The 16,805-nt window shown below is 50.9% G+C and overlaps 1 protein-coding gene across 1 annotated transcript in view; it reads right to left on the minus strand.

Moving 5' to 3' along the window:
• The window catches only part of LOC139242085 (CMP-N-acetylneuraminate-beta-galactosamide-alpha-2,3-sialyltransferase 2-like), a 70,539-nt gene extending 54,134 nt beyond the window's left edge, over positions 1-16,405 (minus strand). Inside the window, exon 1 of the mRNA XM_070870230.1 lies at positions 15,838-16,405. The gene's annotated coding sequence lies outside the window, so the exon portion shown is untranslated. The remainder of the gene's footprint in view (positions 1-15,837) is intronic.
• Between the last annotated feature and the right edge of the window lie 400 nt (positions 16,406-16,805).

Raw genomic sequence — 16,805 nt, forward strand, 5'->3', positions numbered from 1 at the left:
CCTCCCCGCTGTGTCCCCATACACCTCCTCCCCGCTGTGTCCCCATACACCTCCTCCCCGCTGTGTTCCCATACACCTCCTCCCCGCTGTGTCCCCATACACCTCCTCCCCGCTGTGTCCCCATACACCTCCTCCCCGCTGTGTCCCCATACACCTCCTCCCCGCTGTGTCCCCATATACCTCCTCCCTGCTGTGTCCCCATACACCTCCTCCCCGCTGTGTCCCCATACACCTCCTCCCCGCTGTGTCCCCGTACACCTCCTCCCCGCTGTGTCGCCATACACCTCCTCCCCGCTGTGTCCCCATACACCTCCTCCCCGCTGTGTGCCCATACACCTCCTTCCCGCTGTGTCACCATACACCTCCTTCCCGCTGTGTCCCCATACACCTCCTCCCCGCTGTGTCCCCATACACCTCCTCCCCGCTGTGTCCCCATACACCTCCTCCCCGCTGTGTCCCCATACACCTCCTCCCCGCTGTGTCCCCATACACCTCCTCCCCGCTGTGTCCCCATACACCTCCTCCCCGCTGTGTCCCCGTACACCTCCTCCCCGCTGTGTCGCCATACACCTCCTCCCCGCTGTGTCCCCATACACCTCCTCCCCGCTGTGTGCCCATACACCTCCTTCCCGCTGTGTCACCATACACCTCCTTCCCGCTGTGTCCCCATACACCTCCTCCCCGCTGTGTCCCCATACACCTCCTTCCCGCTGTGTCACCATACACCTCCTTCCCGCTGTGTCCCCATACACCTCCTCCCCGCTGTGTCCCCATACACCTCCTTCCCGCTGTGTCCCCATACACCTCCTTCCCGCTGTGTCCCCATACACCTCCTCCCCGCTGTGTCCCCATACACCTCCTCCCCGCTGTGTCCCCATACACCTCCTTCCCGCTGTGTCCCCATACACCTCCTCCCCGCTGTGTCCCCATACACCTCCTCCCCGCTGTGTCCCCATACACCTCCTCCCCGCTGTGTCCCCATACACCTCCTCCCCGCTGTGTCCCCATACACCTCCTCCCTGCTGTGTCCCCATACATCTCCTCCCCGCTGTGTCCCCATACACCTCCTTCCCGCTGTGTCCCCATACACCTCCTCCCCGCTATGTCCCCATACACCTCCTCCCCGCTGTGTCCCAATATTATCCTGCGCTATCAGCAGACGAGCTGGGCTCCCATGGTAAGGAAGCTGAATCCTGGTGTAACTATCCAGCTGGGTCCAATGATGATATGGGGACCTGACTGCAACTTAGATTGAAGCCTCAGTGGGGGTGGGGGGGGGGGGGCAGTGTCAGCTCCTACGTCAGGAAAAACCTGGAGCCGGAACCTGGATCGTACCTGGAGCCAGAGGTAAGTTTTAAATTTATATTTCAGATTTCCTTGTGGCCCAGGCCGGGCAGGAGTTCTCATCCGGGCCTCACAAGGGCCTTCCCAATGCTGGGCTACCCCATCTCCTGATCATCAGTAAATCCTTAACCTCGCCCCCACCAAGATCGTTCCCTCCCCTCCCCATCTTTCATAAGAACATAAGAATTAGGAACAGGAGTAGGCCATCTAGCCCCTCGAGCCTGCTCCGCTATTCAACAAGATCATGGCTGATCTGGCCGTGGACTCAGCTCCACTTACCCGCCCGCTCCCCGTAACCCTTAATTCCCTTATTGGTTAAAAATCTATCTATCTGTGATTTGAATACATTCAATGAGCTAGCCTCAACTGCTTCCTTGGGTAGAGAATTCCACAGATTCACAACCCTCTGGGAGAAGAAATTCCTTCTCAACTCGGTTTTAAATTGGCTCCCCTGTATTTTGAGGCTGTGCCCCCTAGTTCTAGTCTCTCCGACCAGTGGAAACAACCTCTCTGCCTCTATCTTGTCTATCCCTTTCATTATTTTAAATGTTTCTATAAGATCACCCCTCATCCTTCTGAACTCCAAGGAGTAAAGACCCAGTCTACTCAATCTATCATCATAAGGTAACCCCCTCATCTCCGGAATCAGCCTAGTGAATCGTCTCTGTACCCCCTCCAAAGCTAGTATATCCTTCCTTAAGTAAGGTGACCAAAACTGCATGCAGTACTCCAGGTGCGGCCTCACCAATACAGTTGCAGCAGGACCTCCCTGCTTTTGTACTCCATCCCTCTTGCAATGAAGGCCAACATGCCATTCACCTTCCTGATTACCTGCTGCACCTGCAAACTAACTTTTTGGGATTCATGCACAAGGACCCCTAGGTCCCTCTGCACCGCAGCATGTTGTAATTTCCACAAAGTTCTTCCCTCCCGATCCTTCCACAAAGTTCTCCCCTCCTGATCCTTCCACAAAGTTCTTCCCCCTCCTAATGGCAGCCATAAATGCTTCCTCGCCCCACTAACTCCCACGGGTCCCCAGCTGTGGCCTCCTGCTGTGCAGGTCATCTCCCGTGTGCACGCCGGTCAGGCACTCAATCTTAGAGTCTTTAATGAAGGATGAAATTACCATGTACCCAGATAAAGAGAAACTAGAATAAGTATGGAATTCTTTGAGGACGTAACAGACATGATAGATGGGATAGTACAGTGGATGTAGTTTATGGGAACTTTAGGAAAGCATCTGACAAGGTAGCACACAGGAGATTACTGGAGAAGATGAAGGGGTTTGGAGCTCGGAGGAGGAGTTAGAAGGGAGAAATCAGAGCTGCAGAGTTTTAGGCAGTTGCTCAGAGTGGCTGGAAGTGGGTAATGTCCCACAGGGACCAGTTCTGGAGCCACTTTTGCTCGCTGTCTAGATCAATATACACAATGGTGGTGCTGAAGTTTGTAGAGAGAATTATTTAGAAGACTAAAGGAAGCTACAATGGGATTTGAGCAGAAACTTAACTGGACCAGCCACATAAATACTGTGGCTTCAAGAGCGGGTCAGAGGCTGGGTATTCTGCGGCGAGTGTCTCACCTCCTGACTCCCCAAAGCCTTTCCACCATCTACAAGTCACAAGTCAGGAGTGTGATGGAATACTCTGCACTTGCCTGGATGAGTGCAGCTCCAACAACACTCGAGAAGCTCACACCATCCCGGACAAAGCAACCCACTTGATTGGCAGCCCATCTACCGCCTTCAACATTCACTCCCTCCACCACCGGCGCACCCTGGTTGCAGTGTGCACCATCTACAAGATGCACTGCAGCAACTCGCTAAGGCTTCTTCAGCAGCACCTCCCAAACCCACAACCTCTACCACCTAGAAGGACAAGGGCAGCAGGCGCATGGGAACACCACCACCTCCACGTTCCCTCCAAGTTACACACCATCCTGAAATATATCGGCTGTTCCTTCAGCGTCGCTGGGTCACAATCCTGGAACTCCCTCCCTAACAGCACTGTGGGAGCACCTTCACCACACGGACTGCAGCGGTTCAAGGCGGCTCACCACCAACTTCTCAAGGGCAATTAGGGATGGGCAATAAATGCCAGCCTTGCCAGCGACACCTTCATCCCAGGAATGAATATTAAAAAGACGCAGGAATGGGCTACACAGTGTCTGATGGAATTCAATGTCAGTGCGTGTGAGGTGATGCATTTTGGTAAAGAAAAATCGCAGCAGTAATGATACTGTGAATGGGAGTGGGCTCGGTGCTGGGGAAGCCGAGGGATGTGGGGGACAGGCTCACAGGACGTTAGAGGCAGCTCCTCAGGTTAATAACATTGGTAAAAAGCTAATGGCATTCTCGGTTTCATTTCAAGGGGTATAGAATATAAAACCTAGAGATAATGATGAGCCTGTATTAAACTTTAATCAGGGCTCAGTGAGAGGGCTGCGTGCAGTATTGGGCTCCACGCTATGGGAAGGATAATGAGTCACTTGGATGCTGCCTGGTATGAGGAAATATAAAGAAAGACTTGAAAAATAGGGGTAATTTCATTAGAGCATCGCAGATGACCTGGCAATATGATAGAAGTGTTTAAAATGTTGAAAAGCTGGGACACAGTAGGTAGAAATAGACAGTTTCCAGTGATTGAGGGTCAGAGCAAGGGGCCAGAGATTAAATGTAAGAGATTTAGGACAGGAGAACCTTCTTTGTTCAATGTTGTAACTTCTAAACATTTCTAAGATCTTTGACCATTAGCACGTAGTCAGCACAAATCATCTATGGATGCGGGACCCCCCCCCTCATCTGTGGGTGTCGGGGACACCCAACCCCCCCCCCCACCCCCGAGTGCAAATTCTCAGCCTTTCTTGAGTAGAAATCCCGCTGAATTACTGAGACTCCGGTGGCCATCCATGTATTGTAAATTGGTGTGAACATTTAACCGGGGTCTTTCATGTGCAAGAGTTACAGCAGATCATTTTGTGCGTGAAGTGAGTCGATTAGACGTGTGAAGTACTTTTAGGGTAAATGTACTCTCTGAAATGTACATTAACCCCAGCTTCCCGCCATCACACTTACCTTTGCTGACTTTGTGAGGTCATTAAACCTCGTCGTGCACTGGAGAGCGGTCCTGGGGGTTGGAAGTGCCACTCACCGTCTGTGCCACCTCCTTCCACATGGTCCTGGGACTCTATTACCTCTCTTGCCACCCACTCCCACTACTCCATTCCCCTTGTCCAATTTCAGTTGGGATCGTATAGACGTCATTCTCCGACAGGTTTGATGCGCTCCTCTTCGTGCTTCATTTTTCTACCTTCAGCTGGATCTTCAAGAGCAGTGCAGCTGTAATTCAGGCAGCGGTGTCCAAAGCTATCTCCTCTCGCTCACCACCCCCACGTCTATTCATCACCTAAGGCACCAATTTCAGGTGGCGCTTGTGTCTTTATCCTGCTGCCGTATTGATATGAGCTGAATCCCAAAATTTGCAAGGTGTCAGTGTCGGCGGGACTGGGTGAGTGGAAGGTCCATCCCAGCATACGTACAGCAGATCACAACGGACTGTCGACTAACTGGCCTATACTTAGCTGCTTTATCCTTCTCTCCCTTCTTCAGCAAAGGTATTACATTGACTGCTCTCCAGTCCCACAGCACAATTTATATATTTAAGGAATTATTTAAATGCAATTTCTGCTGACTTCAACATATGAACCAATGTGGTCAAGTGCTTCACGTGCATAGTAACATATCTAAGTACCATCGCTAAATCTTCGCCCTTTCTTCTTTCCTCCAGGGCCCTCACGTAGAATCGTTGACCATATTCAAGGCTGAAATAGATAGATTTTTGGACTCTAGGGGAAATAAAGGAATATGGGGCTCGGGCGGGAAAGTGGAATTGAGATCGTAGATCAGCCATAGAAACATTAAAATTTGCAGCGCAGAAGGAGGCCATTCTGGCCCATCGTGTCCGCGCCGGCCGACAAAGAGGCTAAACCGATGAACAATGACGGAAAGGCAAAGAGCACCCAGCCCAACCAGTCCGCCTCACACAACTGCGACACCTCTTATACTAAAACATTCTACACTCCACCCCAACCGGAGCCATGTGATCTCCTGGGAGACGCAAAGAACAGATAAAAATCCAGGCCAATTTAGGGAGAAAAAATCTGGGAAAATTCCTCTCCGACCCATCCAGGCAATCGAAACTAGTCCAGGAGATCACCCTGGCCGTATTCTATTCCCTGCAGTACTTACCATTATATCTGCGCCGTTCAACAAAAGGTCATCCAGTCTAATCCCAATTACCAGCTCTCGGTCTGTAACCCTGCAGGTTACTGCACTTTAAGTGCCCATCCAACCATCTCTTAAAAGTGGTGAGGGTTTCTGCATCCACCACTCTTCCAGGCAGCGAGTTCCAGATCCCCACAACCCTCTGCATAAAGAAGCCCCCCCTCAAATCCCCTCTAAACGTTTAATGTTTAAAATTCTGATGGGTTCAGACAGGTTAGATGCAGGAAGAATGTTCCCAATGTTGGGGAAGTCCAGAACCTGGGGTCACAGTCTAAGGATAAGGGGTAAGCCATTTAGGACCGAGATGAGGAGAAACTTCTTCACCCAGAGAGTGGTGAACCTGTGGAATTCTCTATCACAGAAAGTTGTTGAGGCCAATTCACTAAATATATTCAAAAAGGAGTTAGATGAAGTCCTTACTATTAGGGGGATCAAGGGGTATGGCGAGAAAGCAGGAATGGGGTACTGATGTTCAGCCATGAACTCATTGAATGGCGGTGCAGGCTAGAAGGGCCGAATGGCCTACTCCTGCACCTATTTTCTATGTTTCTATGTAAACCTTCCACCAACCACCTTAAAACTATGCCCCTTTGTAATAGACCACTCCACCAATGGAAATAGGCCCTTACTATCCACTATGTCCAGGCCCCTCAATATTTTGTACACCTCAATGAGGTCTCCTCTCATCCTCCTCTGTTCCAATGAGAACAAACCCAGCCTATCCAATCTGTCCTCATAACTAAGATTCTCCATTCCAGACAGCATCCTAGTAAATCGCTTCTGCACCCTCTCTTGTGCAATCGTGTCCTTCCTATAATATGGCGACCAGAACTGCACGCAATACTCCAGCTGTGGCCTAACCAAAGTATTATCCAATTTAAGCATAACCTCCCTGCTCTTATATTCTATGCCTTCTTAACCACCTTATCCACCTGGCCTGCTACTTTCAGGGATCTGTGGACAAGCACTCCAAGGTCCCTTTGTTCATCTACACTATTAAGTGGCCTATCACTTAATGTGTATACCCTTTCCTTATTAGCCCTCCCAAAAGGCATCATCTCACACTTTTCTGAATTAAATTCCATTTGCCACTGCTCTGCCCACCTGACCAGTAGATTGATATCCTCCTGCAGCCCATGACTTTTCTCTTCATTATCAACCACACAGCCAAATTTAGTGTCGTTTGCAAACTTCTTAATCATACTCCCTATATTCAAATCTAAATCGTTGATATATACCACAAAAAGCAAGGATCCCACTACTAAGCCCTGCAGAACCCCACTGGAAACATCCTTCCAGTCACAAAAACATCCATCAATCATTACCCTTTGCTTCCTACCTCCAAGCCAATTTTGGATCCAACTTGATACTTTGCCCTGTATCCCATGGGCTTTAACCTTCATGACCAGTCTACCATGTGGGACCTTATCAAAAGCTTTGCTAAAGTCCATATACACTACATCGTACACACTACCCTCATTGAATGTTTTGAGGAGGTAACCAAGAGGGTCAATCAGGTTAGTCGGACACGATCTTCCCTTAACAAATCCGTGCTGACTGTCCCTAATTAATCCTTGCCTTTACAAATGTAGATTTATCCTGTCTTTCAGGATTTTTTCCAATAATTTTCCCACCACTGAGGTTAGGCTGACAGGCCTGTAATTATTCGGCCTATCCCTTTCTCCCTTCTGAAACAAGGATACTACATTAGCAGTCCTCCAATCCTCCGGCACCATGCCCAGATCCAAAGAGCACTGGAAAATGATGGTCAAGGCCTGTGCTATTTCCTCTTTTACTTCGCTCAACAGCCTGGAATGCATTTCATCCGGGCCTGGGGACTTATCTATTTTCAATGCTGTTAAACCCCTTAATACTTCTTCTCTCACTATATTTATTTCATCCAGAATCTCACACTCCTCCTCGATAGCAGTTACCCCTTTCCTTTGTGAAAACAGATGCAAAGTATTCGTTAAGAACCCTACCACCATCTTCCACCTCCACACAAAGATTACCCTGATGGTCTCTAATAGGCCCTCCCCTTTTTTAGTTACCCTCTTACTCTTAATATATTCATAGAACAGCTCAAGGTTTTCCTTAATTTTACTGGCCAAGAATTTCTCATGCTCTCTCTTAGCATTCCTAAATACTTTTTAATTTTGCCTCTTAACTTTCTATATTCCTCTAAAGATTCTATAGTATTTAGCCGTTGATATATGACTTAAGCGTCCCTTTTTTTCTTAATCCTCCCCTGTAAGTCCCTAGACATCCAGGGAGCTCTAGAATTATTTTTCCCAGCCTTTTTCTTTAAGGGCACATGTTTGGCCTGAGCCTTCCGGATCTCCTCCTTGAATGCCTCCCACTGTTCCGACACTGATTTACCCACAAGTAGCTGTTTCCTGTCCACCATGGCCAAATCACTCCTTAACTTAGCAAAATTAGCTTTTCCCCAATTCGGAACTTTTATTCCAGGCCTATTCTTGTCCTTATCCATAACCAACTTGAATCTGACTGAATTATGGTCACTGGCATCCAAGTGCTCTCCCACTAATACCCCTTCAACCTGCCCAGCTTCATTCCCCAAAACTAAATCCAAGACCGTCCCTCTCGTGTTGGGCTTGCTACATACTGACTAAAAAAGTTCTCGAATGCATTTCAAGAATTCCTCACCCTCTATACCCTTCACACTAAATTTGTCCCAATCAATATTTGGATAGTTAAAATCCCCTACTATTACTACCCTATGGTTTTTAGACTTTGCAGCAATTTGCCGACATATTTGCTCCTCTATCTCCCTCCCACTGTTTGGGGGTCTTATAATACACGCCCAGCAGTGTGATCGCCCCTTTTTTATTTTTCAATTCGACCCATTTGGCCTCATTTGATGATCCCTCTAACATATCATCCCTCCTTTAATCAGTACCGCAACACCCTCTCCCCACCCCCCCCTTTTACCCCCCTCTCTATCTTGTCTAACAATCCTGTAACCAGGAATATTGATCTGCAAAACCTGCCCCTCTTTCTGTAATGGCTATAATGTCATACTCCCAAGTGTCTACCTGTGCTCTTAGCTCATCTGCCTTATTCACTATACACTTTGCATTGAAGTATATACCATTCAGCACAGGAAGACCTCCTTGTTTACTACATACTAAACCGTTTCCTCTGTCTTACAGATTCGCTTTCTAGATTCTTGCTATCCAATTTCAGTTTTACTTCCTTCCCTTTTGAATTTGTTCTCAGGTTCCCACCTCCCTAAGCTAGTTTAAACTCTCCCCAACAGCACTAGCAAAACTCCCGGCGAGGATATTGGTCACAGTGCTGTTGAGATGCAACCCATCCGGGTTGTACAGGCCCCATCTCCCCCAGAAACGATCCCAGTGCCTCAAGAATTTAAAGCCCTCCCTTCTACACCAACTTTCCAGCCACGTGTTCATCCTCTCTATCCTTCTATTCTTATACTCATTAGCACGTGGTACCGGTAGTAACCCGGAGATTACGACCTACCCTTTAATTTTCTTCCTAGCCCCCTGAATTCTTCCTGTGGGACCTCATCCCTTATTTTACCCATGTCATTGGTCCCGATATGGACCACGACCTCCAGCTGTTCACCCTCTCCCCCCAGGATGCCCTGCGTCCGCTCTGTGACATCCTTGACCCTGGCACCAGGGAGGTACCAAACCATTCGGGAGTCACGTCTACGGCCGCAGAAACGCCTGTCTGTTCCCCTAACTATAGAATCCCCTATCACTAGGGCCCTTTTGTTCTTCGTCCCTCCCCCCTGCACAACTGAGCCACCTGTGGTGCCTTGGAATTGGCTCTGACTGCACTCCCCAGAGGCACCATCGTCCTTACTGATACTCAGAAGTAAATATCGGTTTGAAAGCGAGACTCATGGGGGGGGGGGGGGGATTCCTGCACTACCTGCCTAGCACACTACGTCTGGTGGTCACCCACTTGCCCTCTACCTGCATGCCTTTAAGCTGCAGGGTGACCACCTCCTGAAACGTGCTATCCACGTAGCTCTCAGCCTCGTGGATGCATCGTATTGACTCCACCTGCTGTTCCAGCTCCAAAACGCGCAGCTCGAGCAGTTGAAGCTGGAGACACCTCCTGCACACAGGGTTATCTAGGCTGCACGAAGCGTCCAGGACTTCCCACATGCCGCAGGATGTGCACTCCACGGGACTGAGCTGCACTGCCATCCCTCTAGTTAGCCTTATCTGGTTTAAAATCTACTTAAAAATAAATAAAGAAAAGAGAGCTACTTACCAACTCACCTCTCCGACCTCCGAACTCCCGACTCGCCGACCTCACAGGGCCCACCTGACTCGCCGACCTCAGGGCCTTACCAACTCACCGACCATTGGATCTGATTGAATGGCGGAGCATCCTCGAGGGGCTGTATGATTAACTCCTGCTCCTATTTCTTATATTCTTATAGAATCATGGAACAGGACAGCACACAGGAGGCCATTCGGCCCATGGAGTCTGCACCAGCTCATTCAAGGAGTGATCTAGTTAGTCCCACTCCCCGCTCTTTCCCCATAGCTCTGCCATTTATTTCTCCTTCAAGTATTTATCCAATTCCCTTTTGAAGGCTGCTATTGAATCTGTATCCACCGCCCGATCAGGTAGTGCATTCCAAATCCTAACCACTCATTGCGTAAAAAAGTTTTCCTCATGTTGCCTCTGGTTGTTTTGCCAATCACCTTAAATCTCTGCCCTCTCATTATCGACCCTTCTGGAGAAGTACCACCAGCGCTGCTTCTGCAAGATCCTGCAAATCTATTGGCAGGATAGACGCACCAACGTCAGTGTTCTCACTCAGGCCAACATTCCCAGCATCGAAGCACTGACCACACTCGATCAGTTCCGTTGGGCGGGCCACATCGTCCACATGCCCGACACGAGACTCCCAAAGCAAGCGCTCTATGCAGAGCTTCGACGCAGCAAGCGAGCCCCAGGTCGGCAGAGGAAACGTTACAAGGACACCCTCAAAGCCTCCTTGATAAAGTGCAACATCCCCACTGACACCTGGGAGTCCCTGGCCAAAGACCGCCCCAAGTGGAGGAAGAGCATCTGGGAGGCCGCTGAGCACCTCGAGTCTCATCACTGAGAACAAGCAGAAACCAAGCGCAGGCAGCGGAAGGAGCGTGCAGCAAACCAGATTCCCCACCCACCCTTTCCTCCAACCACTGTCTGTCCCACCTGTGACAGAGACTGTAATTCCCGTATTGGATTGTTCAGTCACCTGAGAACTCACTCAGAGTGGAAGCAAGTCTTCCTCGACTCTGAGGGACTGCCTATGATGATGATGTTGTGGAGTGGTGGGAATCTGAAGATCTGCCATGTTCGAAGGGATCGGCCTTGTCCCCAAGCAGCCACCCTCGGAGTCTGGTGTCAGGGGGAAACAGGGGGGGGGGATATTAAATTGACGCAAGATGAAGGCATCGTGGCAGCTCCCTCGGTATCGGGCACATACCTGCATTAACCACTTCTAGTGGTTGCACACAGGTTGTGTGTTGATGGAGTGGAAACCCTTGTGCTGCTTGGGGGTGCCCTGATGGCTATGTGTGTGCAGTCTCTGACAGCCTACACTTGTAGGAAACCAGCCGGAACGGCAAACTCCAACGCGCTCTCTGTCTGATAGGAAAAAAAGATTTGGATTTATATAGTTCCTTTCGCGGACATCTCAAAGTGCCTTACAGCCAATGAAGTACTTTTTGGAGTGTCGTCACAGTTGTAATGTGGGAAACACAGCAGCCAATTTGTGGGAAGGAGATATATTGACTGGCCCTGGTAAATAAAACATCAGGTCACCTGCGACACCCTCACTATGTCTCCCCTGCCAGGCTGGAAGGATCCAGAGGGGTAAACATTGAGGGCAGTGGTCACTTTGGGCATGGCCGCCAGCGGGCAGGTGGTCTCGCTCGAGGAGGCTGCAGAGTTCCGCAACCTCCTGCCTTGACAATCGGAGGCTTCTAAGTTCTACTCCTGGGGCAGGTCAAGGAAGCTGAGCCTCTGTCTGTGACCTACTGCGAGCTTGCTCCCTCTCTACTGCCCAAGTACAACTCCTTCCACGTCTCCTCCTCTTCACTTTAATCGTGTGCAGCAAGAGCAGCTCCCATAATCAGATTCTCGGATTGTTTACCGAACACTATCAAAAGCACCACCCAAAGCAGACAGGGATCACAGAATCACAGCCCACAATGAAGTCAAACAGTACCTGCGAATGCAGCAGCTTTATTCCGACCGGGTTCCCTTTCGTTCCGGCACACAGACCAGTCCCAACCAATGGTCCCTCTCGTTTATTGAGGGCAGAATCTGATACGTCCTTACTATACAGTATAAATGCACACGAGGCCCATGCTTGAGAGAAGGTCAGTCTGTGACCTGTCCTTTATTCCTTAGCACTCAAGTGATGAAAGTGGGTGGAGCTTCCCCTTTTATACCTGAAGGTCCAGGTTAGGAACGTCTCCCACAAGTTCACCACCTAGTGGTCATTGTTCTCAGTGTACAACTTCGGTCAGATTATACATGGGTTACAATGCTAGTTGAATACATGACATCACCTCCCCCCCCCCCCCCCCCAAAGTCTTATTGGGATCACAGGTTGAGTCTCTCTGGCGGTTTACGCTCTCTTGTAGAGCGCCTGAGTTGGGTCTCCGGTTGTTGGGCGCTGGCCTGAGTGTCTGCGTTTGCGGTGCCTCAGGCCTGTCCGGACTGCCCACAGTGACTGGGCTCTCCTCCCTTTGGTTCCGGTGTTCGGTCACCTGTGGAGGAGTGAACTCTATATCGTGTTCTTCCTCTGCTTCTTCTATGGGATTGCTGAACCTCCTTTTTGTTTGATCCACATGTTTGCGGCAGGTTTGTCCATTGGTAAGTTTAACTACCAGAATCCTATTTCCCTCTTTGGCAACCACAGTGCCTGCGAGCCATTTGGGCCCTGCAGCGTAGTTGAGGACAAAAACAGGGTAATTTACATCAATACATCGCGCCCTCGCATTCCTGTCGTGGTAGTCATATTGTGACTGGCGCCTGCTCTCGACAATTTCTTTCATGGTGGGGTGTATAAGGGATAATCGGGTTTTGAGCGTCCTTTTCATTAGCAGCTCTGCGGGTGGGACCCCTGTGAGCGAGTGTGGTCGCGATCTATTGACAACGGGGGGGCGTGATAAGCAGCTTTGTAGGGAACCCCCTTGGATTCTGAGCATCCCGTTTGATTATCTGCACTGCTCGTTCTGCCTGGCTGTTTGAGGCCGGCTTGAACGGTGTCATTCTGACATGGTTAATTCCATTGCCTGCCATGAAGTCCTGGAATTCAGTGCTTGTGAAGCACGGGCCATTTCGCTGACCAGACCAAGATGTCCAGTAGACCGTGGGTGGCGAACATTGCCCGTAGACTTTCTACCGTGGCAGAGGATGTGCTTGAATTTAAAATGTCACACTCGATCCATTTGGAGTAGGTGTCTACTACAACCAAAAACATTTTCCCCATGAAAGGACCTGCATAGTCCACATGGATGCGTGACCAAGGCTTGGCGGGCCATGGCCAGAGGCTAAGGGGGGCTTCCCTGGGCGCATTGCCCAGCTGGGTACATGTGTTGCACCTGCGAACACAAAGTTCCAGATCTGCGTCTATCCCTGGCCACCAAACGTGTGACCTGGCAATTGCCTTCATCGTGACAATGCCTGGGTGCTCATTGTGGAGTTCTCTGATGAACACCTCTCTGCCCATCTGGGGCATGACTACGCGGTTTCCCCACAATAGCCAATCGGCCTGAATCGAGAGTTCATCCCTGCGCCTGTCAAATGGTTTAAATTCCTCAGGGCATGCCCTGTACGTGGCTGCCCAGTCCCCATTCAGGACACATTTCTTGACTAGAGACAGTAGCGGGTCTCTATTTGTCCAGACTTTAATCTGATGGGCTGTCACAGGTGAGCCTTCGCTTCCGAAAGCTTCAACAGCCATGACCATCTCAGCAGCATTCTCGGTAGCCCGCTCAGTGATGGCTAGTGGGAGCCATCGGTTTTCGGTGCCCGGTCTGTGCCGAATTGTGTAGTCATAGGCGGCTAACGTGAGTGCCCACCTCTGTGTGCAGGCCGATGCGATTGCATTTATGGCCTTGTTGTCGGCCAAAAGGGACGTTAGGGGTTTGTGATCTGTCTCCAGCTCAAATTTCCTGCCAAACAGGTACTGGTGCATTTTCTTTACCGCATATACACATGCGACCGCCTCCTTTTCTACCATCCCGTAGCCCCTTTCTGCCTGGGACAGACTTCTGGAGGCATAAGCTACCGGCTGTAACTGACCCTTGGCATTGACATGCTGCAACACACACCCGACACCATCGGACGACGCATCGCACGTTAACCCAAGTTTCTTACATGGGTCATATAGCGTTAACAGATTGTTGGAATATAACAAATTTCGTGCTCTATTGAAAGCCCTTTCCTGGCTGTCCCCCCAGACCCATTCACGACCTTTGCGTAGGAGTACGTGTAGCGGCTCTAGCAGCATGCTCAATTTGGGAAGAAAGTTACCAAAATAGTTCAGGAGCCCCAGGAATGAACGCAGCTCCGTCGTGTTACGGGGTCTGGGTGCTCTCTGGATCACTTCCGTCTTGGACGCAGTAGGGCTGATCCCGTCTGCTGCTACCCTCATCCCCAGGAATTCTACCTCTGGAGCTAGGAAGACGCACTTCGCCTTTTTCAGTCGCAGCCCTACCTGCTCCAGTCTGCGTAGCACCTCCTCCAGGTTGTGGAGATGTTCTTCAGTATCGTAACCCGTGATGAGGATGTCGTCCTGAAAAACCACCGTCCCTGGAATCGACTTTAGGAGGCTTTCCATATTTTGTTGGAAGATCGCAGCGGCTGAGCGAATCTTCCAATGGCAGCAGCTGGTGAGCGGCTTGCGTGGGACCTCCCGATTGGTGCACGACCGCGTGGGACCTCCCGATTGGTGCACGACCGCGTGGGACCTCCCGATTGGTGCACGACCGCGTGGGACCTCCCGATTGGTGCACGACCGCGTGGGACCTCCCGATTGGTGCACGACCGCGTGGGACCTCCCGATTGGTGCACGACCGCGTGGGACCTCCCGATTGGTGCACGACCGCGTGGGACCTCCCGATTGGTGCACGACCATGCACCTCATGGAGGATACTCCCGACCCAATCCCAGCATGCCCCTCGCGACTTTACTGGCCCGCGTGAAACCCATGCTGCGCTTGTCACAATAACATCAGGGTGCTACCTTGCATCACAGGACCCGATTTACACACATTCCTGATCCCACCACCTCTTGACAGCGGGAGACTCCTTAACCCCTATACTTCCCACTGTTAATATCACGGCACCCGAGAACACAGCGGGTTGGAGACAGGATTGGCCTCACTGGGATCTTAACCCTTCGCCCTATCCTTTCCTGCCCGGCAGGGGAGTTAAAGTCAAGGCCATCAGGTATGCTGACAACACCCAGCTCTACATCGGCACAGCCTTTTTCCACCCCTCCACTGCCTCTGTGTCGTCAGAAAGCGTCCAACAGCCAGTCCTGGATGTGTTAAACATTGGGAAGATCGAAGCCAATGTCTTCGCCCCCGCCACAAACTCTGAACCCTTGAAAACGATTCCATCCCCCCTCCACAGCCTCTGTCTCAGCTTGAACCAGACTGCTTGTAACTTCTGTGTTCTATTTAACTAAGCTGAGTATCCAACATCAAGTCCTCTCCAGCATAAATCGCCCGACTCTGCCCCTCCGCTGCTGAAACCCTCATCCATCCCTTTTTAAGCTCGAGACTTGACTATTCCAACGCTGTCCCCGGCCCGTCTCCTACCCTCCACCCTCCATAAACGTTAGTTCATCCAGAACTCTGCTGCCCATGTCCTAACTCGCATCGAATCCCATTCACCCATCACCCCCTGTGCTCATTGACCTACATTGGCTCCGAGACCACCAATGCCTCCAATTTACAATTCCAATCTTTGTATTTAAATCCCTACATGGCCTTTCCCCTCCATATCTTTGTAGCCTCCTCCGGGCCTACATCCCTCCAAGAACTCTAATGTCCTCAAACACTGGCCTCTTGTATAACCCCACTCCCTTCAACCCACCATTGGCAGCCGTGCCTTCAGCCATCCAGGCCAAGCTCTGGCCTTCCCTCCGTTAAAAGAGGAGAGAGAGGCGGAGAGGTTAAGAACATCTTTAATACTCACCTTTGACCAAGCTTTTCCATCATTACGTCTCCTTCTTTAACTCAGGTATGTTTCACTTCCGTGAAGTACCTTGGGACATTTTTCTATGTTGAAGATGCAAGTGTAAGTTGTTGTTGATTTGAACACAATGAGAATGTCTGGAGGAGGGAGAACGTGAAGGGTGGCATAGTCAAACGTTCGGAGATACCAGAGGAGATAGTTCAGGGGAACGTTGATCATTCTGGTATTAATAATTGAAGCAAGAAAGATTGTGATAGAAGAACTGAGGTTGGAGGCTGAAGGTGAGAAGGTAAAAGGGAAGCAATAGAAAGACTTGTATTTATATAACACTTTGCACAACCTCACTATGCTCTAAAGCACTTTACAACCAATAGGATGCTTTTGAAGCGTAGTCACTGTTAAAATGTAGGAAATCTATGAGAGAAGTGACCAGATAAATTGTTTGTGATGTTGATTGACGGATAAATATTGGTCCCAGGATACCGGCTCCCCTGCTCTTCTTCCAATAGTGGCCGTGGGATCTCCAACATCCCACCTGAGGGAGCAGTTTAACGTCTCATCCGAAAGTCTTTGCTGGCATGGTCCGATGGTGTGGGTGAGGTGCCCGGGGGGCTCGCTGAGGGTGGGGGGGGGGCTCACTGAGGGTGGGGGGGGCTCACTGGGGGTGGGGGGGGCTCGCTGGGGGTGGGGGGGGCTCGCTGAGGGTGGGGGGGGGCTCGCTGGGGGTGGGGGGCTCGCTGGGGGTGGGGGGCAGCGACTGGGGAGGCTCACTAGGTGTGGGGGCTCGCTGGGGGTGGGGGGGGCTCACTGAGGGTGGGGGGGGGCTCGCTGGGGGTGGGGGGGGCTCGCTGAGGGTGGGGGGCTCGCTGGGGGTGGGGACTCGCTGGGGGTAGGGGGCTCGCTGGGGGTGGGGGGGGCTCGCTGAGGGTGGGGGGGCTCACTGGGGGTGGGAGGGGGCTCACTGAGGG

This window comes from Pristiophorus japonicus, unplaced genomic scaffold (genome assembly GCF_044704955.1).
Source record: "Pristiophorus japonicus isolate sPriJap1 unplaced genomic scaffold, sPriJap1.hap1 HAP1_SCAFFOLD_1210, whole genome shotgun sequence".
In the NCBI taxonomy this organism is placed as follows: domain Eukaryota; kingdom Metazoa; phylum Chordata; class Chondrichthyes; family Pristiophoridae; genus Pristiophorus; species Pristiophorus japonicus.